General features: G+C 41.7%; 1 long non-coding RNA gene across 1 annotated transcript; it reads left to right on the forward strand.

The window, feature by feature from the left end:
• Positions 1 to 474: 474 nt before the first annotated feature.
• Positions 475 to 5,904, forward strand: LOC137374205 (uncharacterized). Its single transcript, XR_010975770.1, has 2 exons — positions 475 to 516; positions 3,419 to 5,904. It is a non-coding gene; the product is annotated as an uncharacterized lncRNA (long non-coding RNA).
• The last annotated feature ends 730 nt before the right edge of the window (positions 5,905 to 6,634 follow it).

The following is a 6,634-nucleotide window of genomic DNA, read 5'->3' on the forward strand; positions in this document are numbered from 1 at the left end:
GAGAGCCAAATAAGGTAAAACAACAACAAGAGTTGGGGCTAGAAAGTTAGAGTAGGGGGAGAAGTAAACAGAGGAGGAGACTGTAGCAACTATAGGATAGGTTAGTGTCATAATATGTTATAACCAATAATGTAAACTAAAGGCGTGGAAAAATGGATTTGTATTGTATAAACATGAACTGAATATGTTGAATATGTGCCTGCTTGTAGGACACCCGATCTTGCAAGAACGTTAAATAAACTTACTTCTTCAGAGTTTGACTTGGTGTAAATTATTATTAAGTGGGCTACGTTTCTCACAATTGGGGGCTCGTCCGGGATCTCTTCATCATTGCCGGGACCGCGGCCGACGACAGACGAGAAGACGCGTCCCGTTAATTTAAAAACGGTCTCGTTTCTCTCGTCGGTAGCGGACCCGAGTAATCGACTGAAAACGATCCTAGGGAAGTCACTCTGAACAAGTATTTAGTGCGGCAGGTACACACGTGAAGTCAGGCAACTCCGTGCACAGACCAAGGTAAGAAAAACGACTTTTAAGTATTATCTTGGTGACTTATGGTTAACTGTAGGATAAGACCTTCTAAGTACTAAAAGTCCTTGAGGAGTGAATTTTACAGTCCTGCAGTATAAGACCCTTCAGCTAGGAGGTGAGTACTGTATGGTATAAGACCCTTCAGTTAGGAGGTGAATACCGTAAGGTATAAGACCCTTCAGCTAGGAGGTGAATACCGTAGGGTACAAGACCCTTCAGTTAGGAGGTGAATACTGTGGGGCAGTATAAGACCCTTCAGCTAGGAGGTGAGTACTGTATGGTATAAGACCCTTGAGTTAGGAGGTGAATACCGTAAGGTATAAGACCCTTCAGCTAGGAGATGAATACCGTAGGGTACAAGACCCTTCAGTTAGGAGGTGAATACTGTGGGGTATAAGACCCTTCAGCTAGGAGGTGAATACCGTAAGGTATAAGACCCTTCAGTTAGGAGGTGAATACTGGTTAACTGTAGGATAAGACCTTCTAAGTACTAAAAGTCCTTGAGGAGTGAATTTTACAGTCCTGCAGTATAAGACCCTTCAGCTAGGAGGTGAGTACTGTATGGTATAAGACCCTTCAGTTAGGAGGTGAGTACCGTAAGGTATAAGACCCTTCAGCTAGGAGGTGAATACCGTAGGGTACAAGACCCTTCAGTTAGGAGGTGAATACTGTGGGGCAGTATAAGACCCTTCAGCTAGGAGGTGAGTACTGTATGGTATAAGACCCTTCAGTTAGGAGGTGAATACCGTAAGGTATAAGACCCTTCAGCGAGGAGGTGAATACCGTAGGGTACAAGACCCTTCAGTTAGGAGGTGAATACTGTGGGGTATAAGACCCTTCAGCTAGGAGGTGAGTACTGTATGGTATAAGACCCTTCAGTTAGGAGGTGAATACCGTAAGGTATAAGACCCTTCAGCTAGGAGGTGAATACCGTAGGGTACAAGACCCTTCAGTTAGGAGGTGAATACTGTAGACCATGGGAAATAAATCGTCTAAAAAGGAAGACGATGGGAGACAAGGAAAGTCTGCCGGCAACATCCCTCCAGAAAGTCCATTGGGACGGATGTTGGAGTATTGGGATTTAGAGTCAAAAACCAAGCAGAAAAAGACCCAAATATGATCTAAGGACAGCAAGAAGGACCACCCCTAAACCCAACGATAACGACGACGATAGAGACAGAGAGTCTCCTAAGACAATGATGCCCTTGAGAGAGGTACCAATAGGAAATAATGAAATTGGATTTGTTAGTGCACCATTGACGTCAGGAGAGGTAAGAGCGTTTAAAAAGGAAATGAAAGTCCTCGTAGAAGACCCCTTAGGATTGGTAGACCAAGTAGATCAATTTCTCGGTCCAAGTATATATACTTGGACGGAATTAATGTCCATTATGAACATCTTATTTACGAGTGAAGAAAGGGGAATGATTAGACGGTCTGCAATGAAAATTTGGGAAAGAGAAAACCCTCCCGGGGTAGGGGGAAACGAACCAGCCGAACAAAAATACCCTAATCAAGACCCGCAGTGGCAGAACAATAACGTCGGCCATAGGGGCCAGATGAAAGACCTTAGAAATCTGATAATAAAAGGCATTAGGGAATCTGTCCCGAAATCACAAAATTTGAATAAGGCCTTGGAAGTAAGACAGGAAAAGGATGAGACTCCCTCAAATTTCTTACAGAGATTACGGGACACAATGAGGAAATATTCAGGTTTAGATCCAGAAGACCCGGTTGCCCAAGGACTCCTTTGAGTCCATTTTGTGACAAAATCATGGCCAGACATCCAAAAGAAAATTCAAAAGATAGATGGATGGAGTGAAAAACAATTGGACGGACTGCTCAGAGAAGCGCAGAAAGTTTTCGTTAATAGAGATGAAGCCAGAGAAAAACAGTGAAGCTTAAATGAGATGGTAATTGTACAAGTGTTCCACCCTTTTATGTTGTAAACAAGTAGTTGAAGCCCCTGCAAAACTTATGCCTTTACAGAGTTACCGCAGGCCCCTCTTATGGCACAAGCAGGCGACGTATTGAGTGCGACCCCTCTGGGTGTTGAAGGCTGTTTCTAGACAAATAGAGACCATTAAAGGCACCTAGGTGGGATCAAGGGATTGACTTTTAAAAATGTTTTGAAGAATCGAAGGGGGGACTGTAAGAACAGAATTTAGATTTTAGAATTTTTAAGAACAGAATTACATGGGAACATTTAAGATGAAACAATTAATCAGTCATGTATTGCTAACAAGCTAGCTTCAGTGCTGCAGGGAGGGACAGTTCATCAGAAATGACTTCATAACTTCAGGGCTGCGGAGGCAACTTGGCCTTGCAGCTGGTACAGCGAGAGAGAGAGAGAGAGAGAGACATTGTACTTCAACAGCACTCTTCTTATCACCCAGACATGACAATCCTAGGGAAAAGTTAGAATGAAAAACATACCAACCAGGCCCATACACACCCCCTTGTTAGAGGGTGGCTCAGCCTACCCTTCTGATTCAGCAGTTGCTGAGTTTTTTATATTTGCTTTTATATTATACTGTTTAAATGTTATTTGAGTAAATAGATCCACATAATCCTAGTGAATATATATAATTATATATAAGTTGATCAGTAGAGAGAAGGTTATCATAGAATGATAAAAGGGGGGAATGTGGAAGTGAGCAGAAAGGCATGGCACTGGTACTTGAAACAAGGTTACCCTGGACCAAATATTTACCTATAGCGATACTCAGAATTCGGACAGCCCCTAGAAAAGATGTGGGACTGTCCCCTATGAAATGCTATTCGGATTACCCTATATGGGAACCAGGGGCGAGATGCCAACCTTAGAAACTAAAGATTCGTTTCTAAAGAACTATATACTGGCGTTGTCTTCCTCATTGTCATTCCTCAGGAAGCAAGGCCTGTTAGCACAGACCCCACCTCTCGAATTTGCAGTACACAAGATCCAACCAGGAGATTGGGTTCTGGTAAAATCGTGGAAAGAGACTAAACTACAACCGAACTGGGAAGGACCATACCAGACTCTCCTGACCACTGAAACAGCCATAAGAACGGTAGAAAGAGGTTGGACCCACTACACAAGAATCAAGGGGCCGGTACAACCCCCCGGCCGAGGAAGGAACTTGGACAACCGAATTAACAGAAGAACCATTGAAACTAAAGCTAAAAAGATTTTGAGTAACAAACTTTTTTATATAGCGGCACAAGCGCGGAAATACTGTCTGTAATATTGTGTGCCTTTTCTCTCTCTCTTTCTTTTCAAATGTAGCCAGGACAGAAGAACGACAAATCAAAACTACCCACTTCCAATTAGACAACAAGGTGTTTGGAGTAACAGTTAGAGAAGGGAAAAGGAAAGGTGAATTAAAATGTTGTTTTCAGGTAACAATAGATAAGACTGGTAAACCATCTAACAAACTAAAAGGGACCTCTCATAACGATCCTAACATAGTAAAAATAATAGAGGTAAAAGACTTGAGAAAGACAATTGAGATAGAAACCGGTTACGGGGACACAAATGCCTGGGTAGAATGGATAAAATATACTGTAAGAAGTTTGAACAAAAACAATTGCTATGCTTGTGCATCTGGTAGACCGATAGCTCAAGTAGTACCTTTCCCGCTGGGGTGGGAGCGTGACCGAAAGGGCATGGAATGCATGTTAGCCCTATATCAGGATAAGACGGCTTGGGGTATTCAAAACTTGCATATCCTTGTCATTAATGTTCCCTCCCCTAGAGAAAAAAGATTCAAGGACTCCCCCTTCATTTTTAGCCACCGGTGTGAATCACACATCATGCGTAAGTCGACACGGTGTGGAGCTAACCAGAAATATGGGAGAGTTGAAGTCATGCATAGAGACTGAGGACGTAACTGGAAGAGTCAGGGGAGGGAACTACTCATCATTGAATGTCCCCAGAGCGGATTTATGGTGGTATTGCGGAGGAAAAATCCTGAGATAGACCCTACCCTCACAGTGGAAGGGGACATGCGCAATTGTTCAATTGGCAATACCATTCACCTTGGCATTTGAGAAACAAAAGATAATAACGAGGGAAAGGGGTAAAAGGGAAGCGATAGCGAACTCTTTTGACGACCAGGTACACATGGATTTCATAGGGGTCCCAAGAGGGGTACCTGATGAATTCAAGGCCCGAAACCAAATAACCGCCGGTTTCGAGTCTTTGTTTTGGTGGGTCACGATTAACAAAAATGTAGATTGGATAAATTATATTTATTACAACCAACAAAGATTTATAAATTATACTAGAGATGCGGTAAAAGGTATAGCTGAACAATTAGATGCCACTAGTAGAATGGCTTGGGAAAATCGACTGGCTCTAGATATGATCTTAGCAGAAAAAGGAGGCGTATGTATAATGTTAGGAGGGAAATGTTGCACATTTATCCCAAATAACACAGCACCCGATGGTTCAATCACCCGAGCACTGCAAGGGTTAACAACTTTAGCAGAAGAGATGGCCGAAAATTCAGGAGCAGACACTTCCCTGATGGGGTGGCTTGAATCCTGGTTTGGAAAATGGAAAGGCATGATAATCTCGGTTTTTACCTCCCTGATCACGGTTGTCGGAATACTAATAGCCATCGGGTGTTGTATTATTCCTTGTGTAAGAGGGCTGACACAGCGATTGATTGAGACAGCTTTGACGAAGCAGATGTCAATACAAAGAGGCCAGGAAGAGAGTATGTACCTGTTAGGTAATGACAAAGTGGATAGTATCAACGGAAATACAGACATTGAAAAGGCGGCTGAAATAATGCTCAGAGAATTTGAGAGGACATATGAGAACCCTCCGCAGTATGTAGAAAACAACAAGGATTAAGTAAAAGAAAAGGGGGAATTGTGAGAATAAGAAATACTGAAATGTTGTTTCTACAGCTTGTTTCTACCAAGAAGTCATTTTTACACAACATAATGAAATCACTGAAAAAGAGAACTGATAAGGGTATGTAAGTAAAGACCTTGAGACAGTACAGCAGTTAAAAATTGTGCTTAGGCAGAGAAAAGAGAAACAGCAAGAGTTAGAACAAAGGATGTAGTGAATAAGAAACTGCCCCACTAAGATAAAGGCTGACAGCTGCAAGTTAAAACACACAATGGAGAGCCAAATAAGGTAAAACAACAACAAGAGTTAGGGGCTAGAAAGTTAGAGTAGGGGGAGAAGTAAACAGAGGAGGAGACTGTAGCAACTATAGGATAGGTTAGTGTCATAATATGTTATAACCAATAATGTAAACTAAAGGCGTGGAAAAATGGATTTGTATTGTATAAACATGAACTGAATATGTTGATCGGTGTGCCTGCTTGAAGGACACCCGATCTTGCAAGAACGTTAAATAAACTTACTTCTTCAGAGTTTGACTTGGTGTAAATTATTATTAAGTGGGCTACGTTTCTCACAGCAGGGAGTTGCAGATTGTACTGTTCCACCAGACATTTCGCTTTACTAGTATGTCACTGTAAGACTCAGCTTTCAAATACATGGAATGATGTGAAGTTTCCCTATTCATGTGATATGTACTCATCAAAAAAGGGCTTGTCCATTCCAATGTAACAATATTTTGAACGGCATGGTAAATCTTATTCACTGTCAAACAACCTTTCCAGCAGTGAAAATTAAGTTTTACAGATGCAGAGTCTCCTTCCTTCAGATTTTTTTTATTCATTCGGGGGTTGTGGGCATCGCTGACTAGGCTGGCATTTATTGCCCATCCGTAATTGCCCGAAAGAAGGTGGTGGTGAATTGCATTCACGAACTGCGGCAGTCCTTGGGGTTTTAAACCAGTTAAACCAGTCCTGGATGAGCAGTAATTTCCTCAAACTAAATATTGTTAAAAAAAAGCCATTGTGCTCAGTCCTGCTAAAAATTGCAAGATCAGTAGAGAATGTTGTAACAGTAGAACTCTGGTCAAACAGAAACTTGACTACTTGGTCCAATTTTGGTCATTGAAACACATAAAAAGCTTTGAAGATCTGCAAGAAAAAAAAAAGTACGATTGGCGAGGATAGATGAATAAATCCTGAAGAAAATTAGGCTATTAAACCTTGAAAGAAGTTGAGACTTTAAATAGAACCATATAAGATA

The sequence above is a fragment of the Heterodontus francisci genome, chromosome 10 (assembly GCF_036365525.1).
Source record: "Heterodontus francisci isolate sHetFra1 chromosome 10, sHetFra1.hap1, whole genome shotgun sequence".
NCBI lineage: Eukaryota > Metazoa > Chordata > Chondrichthyes > Heterodontiformes > Heterodontidae > Heterodontus > Heterodontus francisci.